Raw genomic sequence first — 12,438 nt, 5'->3', positions numbered from 1 at the left:
ATTTATATATATCAGACATTATCCAAACATCATTATCGAGGTCTAAGGAAATGGAAATGCTCTTTAATATGCTTTGATTTTTTTAATTTGACGAACGTTTCGTATTTTTTGAGATTTTAAAACTTATTAAAAACGAAAAATCTTGCATGATGCCTGTATCAGGCAGGATTTCTCGTCGATATACAATTCCTTGGTGAGAAACAAACTGTTGCCTTTCATTATGAGAGCGTATAACGTGGTAAAAGTGTCTTTGAAGCATGTAGTCTCTCGAGATTTCAGGCTAGTTAAAAGTTGGAAGCTTGAATCAAAAGCCAAATATTGCGGAAGTTCGGAATTGCGATGTGCCGATTTGAGCAATTTTTCCATACTCCTGCCAAGCTAGATTTTTGGCGCCTCGGAATGGCAACAGGTTCGTGGGCATTTCTCTTGTACGATTAACAGAATCACTTCAGCTCTGCCTGGAGCCTGAGCTGGTTCGTTAGCTTTACCCCGCCAGCAGCGTCGGTCAAGACCTCATTAGCCGTGTCGCCCTGGCTTTCGCGAGAATTGTTCTTAAGACATTGAGTACTTCGGAACCCTGAAACAAACAAACCCCTGCTAATGAGCGGTTATTTTGACAATAAGCCATACACCCTGTGTCTGTATCAAAGATGTTAGAAGGTAAAACAAAATTTACCTAAAATGGCGACTGTGGCATCTTCTACTAGTACAATGAATAAACGGGTATAACAGATGACTCACGTTGATGGCAATGTCATGATTTTATAAAGCACAGCGACATAGGCGTGTATACAGAGAGGCCCTGACGAGTAACACTCCCGAGATCATAACCAACAATTTTGTTACCGCTCGCTAAATAAGTCTACAAAAATACAGCTAAATTATATACCAAAGCTAGTTATACCCCGTAGAGCTTCGGATAAAGCTCTTTTTGCGTCGCAATTTTTCTAGAAATCGAGACTATGTTTAAAAAACGTAATGAATAGGTTGTTGCGATACGACGTAAGCACTCAAGATGGCTTTCGCACCATGAAATACCCCTAAAGAAACAGGTTCAGTTATGCTGTCATGCTCGTCCAAACAAATAAGTGATACTGTGAGAATTGTATTTCGGTGTTATCTAATGTTTTGCTCGAGATAGGATAGCATGGTACTTGAAAAAAGTATGCATACATGTATCCATGAAGCTAATTTAAAGTTGACCTTGAACTTTAATGGTCTTGAGCAATTGTCAACATCGACGATTGGTCGAGTGGACAGCAACGTCATAGCTGGGAACATTAGCCTCAGATATCGGCCGACATAGCAGAGAGGCGGCCGATTCATTTTTTAGAACGGGATTTAGTAAAGGACAAACATGATGGGTAGGTTTCTATATTTGGCACTCCCAGCTGTTTTTTTTGTTGTTAAATTTAAGAAAGTCCTCCGGACGGCTTTGTGGTTATACCGTCACGAACTCGCACTGTTAGATATTTAACCCTTATGTGGGTCCTGCTGGGCCTATCGTTAGCTGAATTGCAAGTATGCTGCCCATAACTCAAGTGGTTAGTTATTCTAAATATTGAAGGAAACGCTAAGGTTTCTTCTATATAAAATTATTGTTTACCCAATGGAATGGAACGATGCAGCACGACGATGGTGGTCTCGACGTGCGCGGCCAGTACGTCGAAAGACGAACTTGAAACAAACCGGTGCTCCAGCAGAACAAAGCGCGTAGGGTGCTTAATGAATGATTACTGATCATGAAACACATGAAATTATAAAAAAAAATGCAAAGATTTACGAAGGTAGTCATATAACGTTATTTTTCCAGTAAGCCTAGTTATTTACTGAAGCTTAAATCAGATAGGGAAACAGGCAGACATCCGTGTAGCAACTACCGTATTCTACAACAAATATCTGTCATTTACGATGCATAACGGTGTTTCCGACTACATGCTGAGACACTGAACACGCATGACTTCTTACTTTAACAATGCTTTAGCTATTCAGTTGAATGCGTTATCTAACATTGCCATCGTGTACAAACTTAATTGTGGAGTCAAGTTATTATTGGCTATTTAATCATTCAGCCACTCAAAGCAAGCTTCAAGTATTTTATTATTGTACAATATACGACTATACAGTGTCTATACTCAACTACCGAACTTGCAATCGCTTCCCATAAGTTGATGCTATGCTATAATAACCAAGTGAACTTCCGAAGAAGTGTGCCTTGCGAACGCAGAGGTTTGAGGTAGCCATGACTGTAAATGAGGGCCATCCAAATTTGAAGTTTGTGATGTCAATGCGCGTTGCAATGAGATATATTTTGGTGTGTCTAAAAGAGACAAAGGGGAGGTTGGAAGACCAGAAGTCAAAATTAATAACAGAACAATAAACTTTATTAGTGCCGGTCCGCAACTTCAAATCAAACCATCAGGGTATGGCAAAATGGTAAAACACCATCGACAAGTCATAAGAGGAAATGGCTTTTACAAGATCGTGTCAGGGACAAAGAAGTAACGCACTTGTAATCAAAAATGCATGATCCGACAAAATTTTCGTTAGCAAATAAAACGAAAAATGTTTTTTTATTCCGTTGATTATATACCCTAGTCGGTCATCAAAAATATAGTTAGGTTGTTACATTCGAGTCCGGTAGATTTTTAAAATGGATGACTTAGTTTGCTCAGAATGATGATTCTGAACATGTTAGAGGTATTGCCTTTCATTTTTCATACATTTGTCCGAAGTTTTGGCTGATTCTGGACAGTTACATACCCACTATTTGCATTCCCGTAACTTATTTCTCGATCTAGAACTTCTCGAAATAAGTCCATAGTAAGATCTGCCTGAGGCCCAGTTGCCATTTTAAGAGCATAGAGAAGCCAAAAATAACACGGACTTAGATCATGAGAATCAAAGGGTTGAGGCCAATGTTAAATATTTTTTTGCTCAATTCCACTGTAACTAAAGTATGCGTATAGGGTTTGACGTCGCGGTTAAATAACCAGATTGAGTGATTTTTGTCGTCATGCCAATGGTTCATGAGTTTTAAAGAACTCGAGATAGCGAACGCCGTTTCTTGTCTAATTTTTAACGAGTACTTATATCATACGGCGGCAGATGCTCCTTACGTCCATTGCAAGTACTATTTTCACCTTAAAGCCAAAGCTGATCGAAATTGCCAGCGGTTTCAAGGCAGGGGGACGCTATTCTTTCGCCTCGTCCCTCTCCAGCCGGTAGTTCGGATTGAACGATGCCTGCCTGCTTTGTAGCGACCGTACGCTTCAAGCGAATTTTCTGTTCGGCAGACTGTACGTAGAACACAGGTTACACATTTCCAGCTGGCTAGAGCCAATTCACGGGAACCCATTTTTTTAGCCGAATTCTGGAACAAAAATTTGGCCACTAAGCGTTAATTTTCGAGATAAAAAAACGGTTTTCCCTCTAAAGGAATTTCTTCTAGAGTAAGTTCGACCGGTTTTCTCAAGTTTCTAGTGTTGGCGCGATGCCATTGGTGGTCCAGATGACATATTACGCTTGGACGTACAAACCCCTCAAACCGAAGTCAAAGGTAACACATAAGGATAGCTTATTTATCACAGACCTGTATTCTCAATTTATTACAAATGTGTTAGGGCATCAGTTGACTGGGCTCGTTTATAGAGGCTAACGCATTGCTTGATTGTCCTTTACAAAGAAGATCCATACGAGCAAATTCGTCTTGTCCTTGTTCGTCGCTGCGGAGCTCAGAACAGCCTTTGGAAGATAGAAGATGAAGCCAATGTTGAAGGCGCATACTTACATATCCGTGAGATGTACCATATTCCTACAGTCTAGAACAATCGTTACGTTGAAAAACAACCACTGAACGGCGTTGACGTTGCTAACAACAGATACGCGCCAATCAAAGTTTATCTATATGCAATCATGTGAAAAAAATAGCTGGATAGATGTGTCAGACTTGAGAAAATTTTACTGCATTTCTAGGGTGATACTTTTACGTATCTCTGATTCAATATTAAAGCTGAATGTTTTCGTAACTCTATTTTTTAGGACCTTGGAGCTAAATAAAATTCTAAGGTGAATGTGAGAATAACGGATTTCTTAGTGATGACAGGTAGGACTATAAAGAATGCTCAAATATCAGTACGACACAAATGGAACTAGGATTCTCCGAGATAGATCTGTAGTTTAGTCGTCTATTCTTATAACGCTTTAGTAGTGACGTATTCGCCTACTAGACCTCAGGATACGTGAGGTGGTCTACGTTTGAAAGCGGGCCATTGGCCTACTTAGTTTTATGCCGGCAATCTGAAGCAATGCTTTACGACAGTAGCAGCCGGAAAATTTACGTGGTCGAGGTAGAACCATCCGTGAGAATGGTATCCGTGAGAAACCGCATAAAGAGATCCCAAAATATGAATATATAATATTGCCCATTATACCCTTGATTAAAGAAGGTCTAGTAAGATTACAATAGGACAAATACAGCTCAGCCTTATTCGTCTATTTAAACGTTGTGAACACCCAATTTGTCCTTAACTAATCCTGCTTATCAGTAAAATCGACAGACAACGTTTCCATGTCGTGGAAAAAAGCGCTCTCCGTCGCCCTTATATCTATATTATCTAACAAATTATTCAGAGAAGAATCCCTGCATCTAAAATTAAAAAAAAAACAAGATTTGCTATAGCTTTTTACAGTCTCTTCTGCGCGCAGCCGCGAATGTTTCTAAAACGCTGAATTGGCGTGTAGTTCTGACCGACTTTAGTAAAGACCCGTCATATTACACTAGTTATACAAAAATAACCGTCAGATTAGTGTCATAGTTGTCATATTAGGCAAATCCCAGGAACACTTTTGATAACTCACCTTCCTTATCGCAAATACACTTCCTTCGAATATACGAACAGATCCAAGTATCATGTGATTCATTTTGGCTTCTTAAACGTAGCTGCGCGCAGGTGAATGTCTGCGCGTCCCGTAATCACCACTGTCTAATTACTTATTTACTTACTCAAAAGCTTCGGTACTGAATTGAACACCAAGCAGATTCAGGTGCTTAGAGAAACACCAAGGCAGTATCAGTAGGAGCTTCGTACACTTTTTGTTAACAATGGCCGAATCGAGTGGAATATATTCTGCGCTATAGGAAACCTCTAGGAAACCCGCTAGGAAAATTCTGGGTGAATTACTTATTCATTTACCCGTTACCAGGGATCTGTCTCGCACAGAGTGTACAATACAAAACGAACGCCTGCAGTACAGCTTTACGTTAAATCAGGACGCACACTATTAACGAAAAAAACCCGATCTACGAATTATCCATTTGTTGAGGCAAAGACCGCCATCATATATACAAAACGACAAATAATCACCATTAAGAAGAACGATCGGGAGGTGTTAAAATTCGTTAAGTATACTTCAATAGAGAAGGGCAAAAACTTGTTTCTATATCTTCCCAAAAAAACAAAGCTGTACACAATTCAGTCATGCTATGGTGTAAGGTTTGAGAATCACCGGAATAAAAAACACATCACTGCTTGGAGGACAGCCTGCAAGATGGCTCTGTCGATGTATGGAAACAGTTTCTTAACAAGATAAAACAATTTATTCCGCGCGAGTCCAGACAGAAACAAAGGCATTGGATTTTATTTCAAGGTCATTACGGGGCCATTTCAAGATCATAAGCAACCCTAGGTCAGGTTGTGAGCAGAATTGGATAAACAGATCAAAAATGCCTCCAAAAATGAACTAGTTCCACCGTATCCCGGTCCGTGTGAAAATATTTCTCTATTTGATAGCTTTTATACAACCTGTATCCAGTTGAAAAAGATGGCCTTTCTCAACTATCCAAAGATCACCCCGCTAATATTCCTGAGCGATTCTCAAAGAAGCCGACAAATGGGCCACATAAAATTAAAAGGTACCGCAAATTTCGTGCAAACCGCTATAGATTATGACTAGCGTTCTAAAAAGTGGAAGTGGGAAAAACTATGAGGAAACGAGATGCAGCACGAGATTGAGGACGCTAATAGGTCAGGTCGAGCTTTACCTGATACCACCACATATTGTCGTTCGGAAGATAGTTCCTCCAGATACTACAAACCATACAAAACGAATGATGTTGGAGATCGTGACGAGCTTGAAATCGCTAAGGATGAGGATCAACAGATAATCATGTTAATCAATAATGCGGGCTGAAAAGACATTACCAGCAACACGTGGCGACTGAATAGCAGCGATTGCTGATTTACAGGTGATACAAAGAACAGGGATGAGAAGTCGCCATAAAACGAAAGCTGCAAAGCTTTGACTGGCGAGCTCGTACATAAGGGTAAAGATAGTTGATATTAACGAGTCATGATACTGTTTTATCAGCAGTCTTGCCCAAATAAGTGCCACCAATAAATACTGTGAAGTTGCCTTCAACTACTTATCAGTAGGATTCCAGTAAGGTTAATTTTGGGCTAGCATTATCAAACTGTTGACTAGTTAACCAATTAATTTATGATGTCGTGAGGTAATCTCTAAATAAACACGAAGTAGTTGGATTTCCAGTTCCGCCTACGAAACACGCTTTTCATTTTACGCCCGCTCCTGTTAAATAATCTATGGGGTTTCCAAATGTACAATATGTTCACCAGTGAGAATCTTTTCTATTAACGATTTTCGACAAAAATATTATTTTTTGCAGCTTTACCAAGTTTCTGTTGGCCTTAGTTTTTCATCTCAGCTCACTTCTTTTTTCCCCATCTCAATTGTTAAAACCCTCTAATTTAGCTCGCAATGAGCAACAGCTACAGTCGTGTTTACATTTGATTAGCACCTAGATTTTAGTAAAGTAGGTATTTTCGGTTAATCTGAATTAAGGCTATCGATTTGCAAGGGACCATATACTTATATATATAGAGACCTGAGATATGTAGAGTACCTTACAAGTTCCTTCGGCTGATAGGGAACTTCGATTTGCGGATAAGGGTTAGCGCATATCTTACAAACCTTTAATGATCATCTCTGAGAACAATTACCGGCAGCAAGCTGCGGATATTGCTAAAGATAAAAAGATCAAAGACTGAATTAGCGGAACGAATAATAGAAACTGAAAAATCTAAGAAAGACGATATAAAAATATTAACCATTTTACTTCTTTATTCCTCGACATGAACAATGGAACAGCGAAAATATATAATAATTCACGGTAAAATCTTATACATGAAGGTCAATCCAGATGCTACTGAGTGGAACTATTTTGATAACTTGAAAATTTAATTAAGCGGTGCTCAGTAAGGCCGACCTAATACCAAGGACGGGTGTAAGGGAGCGTACATTTTTGCTTTAATCTTTTATTTTTGACTCAAAACGAATGAGGATTAATGAAAAGGGAAAAAGTCTACCCACTGCGAAAGTAGGCCGCTATGAACTGTAAAGTACAAAATGAGGCTCATTATGGGACGTTTGCGGTGTCTAGATCAGTTTATGATATCGGTAATTGAAAAAGGCGAACTGCAGGGCAAACAGAATAGTATTGATTGGCTATTGGATTAAAATGATCCTTTGTTCAAGTTTTCCTATCGATATAGGTAGAATGAATCAGCAGTATGCATCATCTGCATAAAAAAGAAAAGTGTGAAAGAGTTACTTACATTTTTGTAAAGAGGTATGCTATTTCTGTTGTGAAAAAGTATTTTTTCTAATGAGAAATCTCACTCACTTGTTTATTTGATCTATTTTATAGAGTTTACCGTTTACCATTTGATTTTGTGACACTGAAGTTTTCAATAGGACCAAATTTGCCAACAATTACCAAGCGATCGTCAATGTAGATATACTAGGGTTCACGCGCGACATGCAGAACAGTAAAAAATATCTGCCTGACACAACTAATAAATTATTGAGAATTGATTTTTCCTATTATTTATATTTAAGCAGCTAATTTTATAGCAAGGTTGCTAGCGGTCGATTCGGCGAATTCATCGAGTCCTGTGTGACGTTTGGCCGCCTTACGATTAGCAGCCAACTGGTACTTAGTTAGAACGATGCCACTAACAAGGAGAACAGAGAAGGCACTGCGAAGGTTGAAGTGTGGTACTTTTTTCGTGCTCAACTATATATACGTCCGTATATTAGCTACAGCCGTAAGAGAAGCTTTGCTCTTAATGCAAAGATTGGGAAGAGCTTTACTTATCGCGTTCAAGAAACTAGATGCGGATGACGTTGCATCGTGGTTCTAGCGACAATAGGAAGCCGCCAGCCACTTCGACTATTTGCTTGCACAGTTGTGACGGTTTATACACAAACAGTGAGTAACGATTATCTCGTGACACCACCAGCCTGGCCCCGTTGACATAATAACAGCTAGTCATTAGACAAGGCTACCACTACTCCAGGCCTATAATCCTCACGATGAGCACACGTTTGTAACTGTTTGTGGTTGACTTTGTCTGCTGTGTTTAGCTAGAAATTTTCGATATATTTTGTCGTTAAATGGGCATTGCTTATACCTATCACTGGTTTATGGAGTCGCTGCTGGTACCAACTGTGAACTGTAAGATACCATTGTGGCTTCTCGTAGCTTCAACGAGGGCGGCCAGGGTCTGTTTACAAGCATCTATCTATCTATTGTGCCTTTTACGAATATCAGCTCATATTAGAAAGGTCAGTGGAAGCCGCCGGCGGACAGTCTATTCTAAACTTATTCTAGCACGAATTGTTCTGTGCATTCAGAAATCACTAAAGCATCATCATAAGATCAACAGCTAAAAAATGGTGCACCAGTTAGCCTTCTGCGAAGACAGTGAAATGTGGTCTTTGTTCGAATCGTGGTTCACCCCGTTCAGCCGTTGTTTCGAGTGGACCGCTTTGTGCTACGTGCCATTTGTTTATTTGGCACTCGCTTCGTATGTATGGATCTACATGGCCTATTTTCGAAAGCGCCTTGTTCGACCTCCAAAAAAGCGCCTCTCGGTTTGGACCCCACTACAATTTACGCGCTCGGCGTTAGCTGCTTCATTAATGACGGTATTCTTTATAAGTTCAGCTTTCGGTGAGGTTAGGTTCTATGGCATGCTATACACAGAGTACCGCGGTGAACTAGTCACTGTCCAAGCTGATTCTAATATAAAAACACGTTTCGTCCCAATGGCATCGATTCTTTACGATGTAGTCAACTGGCTCTCCTGCATCATAGTGCATGTACTTCACTATCTTCATCGCGATGTTGGCCGACAGACATCACGAATCCTGACATCATACTGGTCTCTTATGGCTATCTTCCACCTGCCAGCTTACTACCGGATCTGGATGGAGATCGTTTATCCTGCTGTACAGACGAATTTGGCCACCAACTCTGTAGTACTTCACACTGTCACGTATCCGCTAATAATCGCCTCTCTAACAATAAACGTCGTCATGAATAAAAATCAGACACTTCTCAATTACTATGAAAATATTCCCGGTTACAATCGGAGACGTTCCTTGACTCGGTAGACAACAACACCGGATCCGTACGAGGTGCTTTGAATACAACATCAGGTGGGCGTAAATTCGACAATGTTATTGACTTTATGTTCTTTGACTGAAGTGTGATTTTCGATGATAAAAACAGACAACTGATAGTAAAAGTACCATCTGTCCAAAAGTAATTAGCTAGCTTGCGAGTCACTTGTGAGAATGGGCCTGTTGAATCTTTGTTTCCTATACTGTGTTTATGCAAATACTTAGACCTTTATTAAAATCTTAGAGATAATAGTTTTACGTGTGGAAGCTACAAATTTGTGTAGTACTTAGGGCTCATTTAGTTAGAATTTGCATTTTACTTACGACATCAGGGCAGCCACTTCACTGAGCAGACGAAATTTTGTTCGGGCAGCTGCTGTGCGAGCACTAAGTAAATCTATTGTCAGAGTTAGCTTAGATTGAAAATAAATAGATTAGAATAAATATTATAACATTTTTTCTATCATCTTATATAGTGGAGACGTTACTTTTAGCTCGTGATATTATCGTTTTGTTCCTTTTACAAAGATTGCAATTTATTCATTTGTGCGCATGTTCAGCTGTTGTAACAAAGTAAAACTTGCTCCTGTGATGGTTTAGTATCAAAGTGTTTATCAACTAGATTTGGATACACGTGGCGATTTATGATTGAATTTGGACGCACCCATTCCCTTCACCGAAAACCAACCTTCTAAAACAATGCCTAACGCAGTACCGGACCAAAAACTCGAACCACTTCATCGCTATTATTAATAATGTATTTAAACAGATTCAGAATATTCATAAAATAACGCAATCCGGCTAATTAGCATTCAGTGCTTTAGTGGTAATTTCCGTGCAATTAATTTTCTTTTACTTTTTCCTGTATAAAATAATTCCGACATATATATATATATATATATATATATGTATATATATGCTGAAAAGGAATCTGCCAAAAATTACCTCAGGGGACTTCAAATTCGGCCGTAGTCTTGAATAGCTGGTTAAATCTAAAGCAAATTTTGTTCAATTTTATTTTTTTTCAAATTTTGTTTTTTGGCAAGAAAATTGCCTTGCACATTTCCTCTCAAATTTTTCTATCATACGCTATTATCCATGTAGGGCAAAAAGACAGAAAAATACTGAGACAAAAAATTGTTGGTACAAAAGCCTAGAAAAAGGGTTACTATTAGAAGCAGCGCGTTAGGCTTAATTTTTAGAACAGTATGTATTTTTAACAAAAAAAGAAAAAAAAATAGGACTCCAGTCCAAGACATCAAAGATAACATTTGACGTTTATTTCCTCGCCGATACCTTATCCACGAAATACTTGTTTACGTTTATTACCGCACATATATACGTAATACATGCAATAAACAAATAAATCATTACCAATGCCACTTACAGCCCTTTGTACAGGCAGGCTTAACTTAGCTCAAGCTTGAACCACAACATACGCATTACTTGATCTATTGATATACCGAAGCTTTTACTGTACCGCGTTGGGAGATATACGCTTACACCAATTAGCATTCGTGTACACCAGCTGTATATCTATGTAGGCATGACTATTAATAAAAGAGCACAGGACACCAGTGTACTAATGTTATTCATTAATTCCATAGATTCGATAGACAAATAGGGCATGTTTCGACACCGCAAAGCGAACCCAAGTGACCAATTCGATAGGCGGTGAATTTCCATTTAGTCTTCGAGAACACCTGTGCATAATATAACAAAACTCGAGGGCCGGCTGAACTCCGCTGATTCGAGCACCGACAGTACGTCTGAGATATTCGCGATGGCTAGCCGATAAGGGACAGCAACGGGCATACGTATAGCAAACAACAAAAGAAACGGGCTTCTGATGGAAAACAGCTTCGATACAACGCTGTCACCAGCCAAATCATCTTTCTCATGTACAGGCGATCCGCCATCGAAGGCACAAAGCTTTGAAGACTGTCCAACGCAAAACGAGGATCAATACGTTGAATTGCGCGATGCATTACGAATGTTCAGCAAAGCGAAGTAAATAAAAACCATGGCAAGGCATGGAAACGAGCGCTAAATAAAGGAGGTGTGCAAACAGAACTTATTACAACGTACAACATTCGATACTGAGTCATTCATGTTTACGGAAAATGATATAATTTGATTAAATCATTATCGCGTATGATTGATTGATTGATTGATTAAATTCGACGCTAGGTTTATTACGCGCTGACACACGTCCATATTCACACAGACGTATTTGGCTATCGTTACTTTAGATAATGATTGAATATCCATCATAAAGAACTTGGTAGTCAGACGGCAGTATTTGACACGGTCAGTTACAGTGAGGGCCATAAGCTGATCGTACAGTTGGGGGTAGGTTGCCTCGCAATGCGCCTACGTCTAAAAGCCTCGATTTTTCGCACATCACAACTTAAATTTTGCCAGTTAGTAATTTTTAGGTGGTAGAAAATAAAATTCAATAGTATGAAAGGACTCGAACAGTATTGTATAATATTTCATTGTTCCATTTGTTCCCTCTATTACTGCAGAGCCTTGAAATCTAGTTTACTCGGAAGGCCGTTCGCAATTCAACATGATCGACCGCCTATCCTGTGTTGTCTCCGTTGAATATCTCCAGCGAACTCATACTCCTCAAACAATAGGAAAAAACATGCAGGTGTCTCTATACATGTATAAACACACACACACACGGCCAGAATATAATGACACTGATTTGGTCCATGTGTCTTCCCATGTGGGAAGAGATTAGTGTCGTAACTTTGCCTTCCGAACGGGTATTCTGCGTCGGTCCGATGTTGTTATTTGCTTGTATATGTCTTGCATTTGTAAACAGGAAGGACGAATATTTTGAATGACGCCTATAGGCAGCTGTGTTTTATAATCAATACGTACCAGCAATACGTTCAAATGAATTGTAGGTACATGTCAGAGTTCCGACGGATTGTATCAGTG

The 12,438-nt window shown here is 39.3% G+C and overlaps 2 long non-coding RNA genes across 3 annotated transcripts; one reads left to right on the top strand and one right to left on the bottom strand.

The window, feature by feature from the left end:
- Positions 1-121: 121 nt before the first annotated feature.
- On the bottom strand, positions 122-5,073 carry LOC111270377 (uncharacterized). Of its 2 annotated transcripts, none has more exons than XR_002686281.2 (4): positions 4,861-5,073; positions 3,144-3,373; positions 1,607-1,736; positions 122-577 (listed from the first exon to the last, which is right to left on the bottom strand). It is a non-coding gene; the product is annotated as an uncharacterized LOC111270377 (long non-coding RNA). The 2 variants fall into 2 exon arrangements; XR_015314936.1 differs by lacking the exon at positions 4,861-5,073 and adding an exon at positions 3,593-3,675.
- Positions 5,074-7,841: 2,768 nt separating this feature from the next.
- On the top strand, positions 7,842-11,578 carry LOC111270374 (uncharacterized). The gene is made up of 2 exons (XR_002686278.2): positions 7,842-9,009; positions 9,155-11,578. It is a non-coding gene; the product is annotated as an uncharacterized LOC111270374 (long non-coding RNA).
- The last annotated feature ends 860 nt before the right edge of the window (positions 11,579-12,438 follow it).

This window comes from Varroa jacobsoni, unplaced genomic scaffold (assembly GCF_002532875.2).
Source record: "Varroa jacobsoni isolate VJ856 unplaced genomic scaffold, vjacob_1.0 scaffold_1468, whole genome shotgun sequence".
NCBI classification, from domain to species: domain Eukaryota; kingdom Metazoa; phylum Arthropoda; class Arachnida; order Mesostigmata; family Varroidae; genus Varroa; species Varroa jacobsoni.
This window is presented reverse-complemented; position numbering and strand designations above follow the sequence as displayed.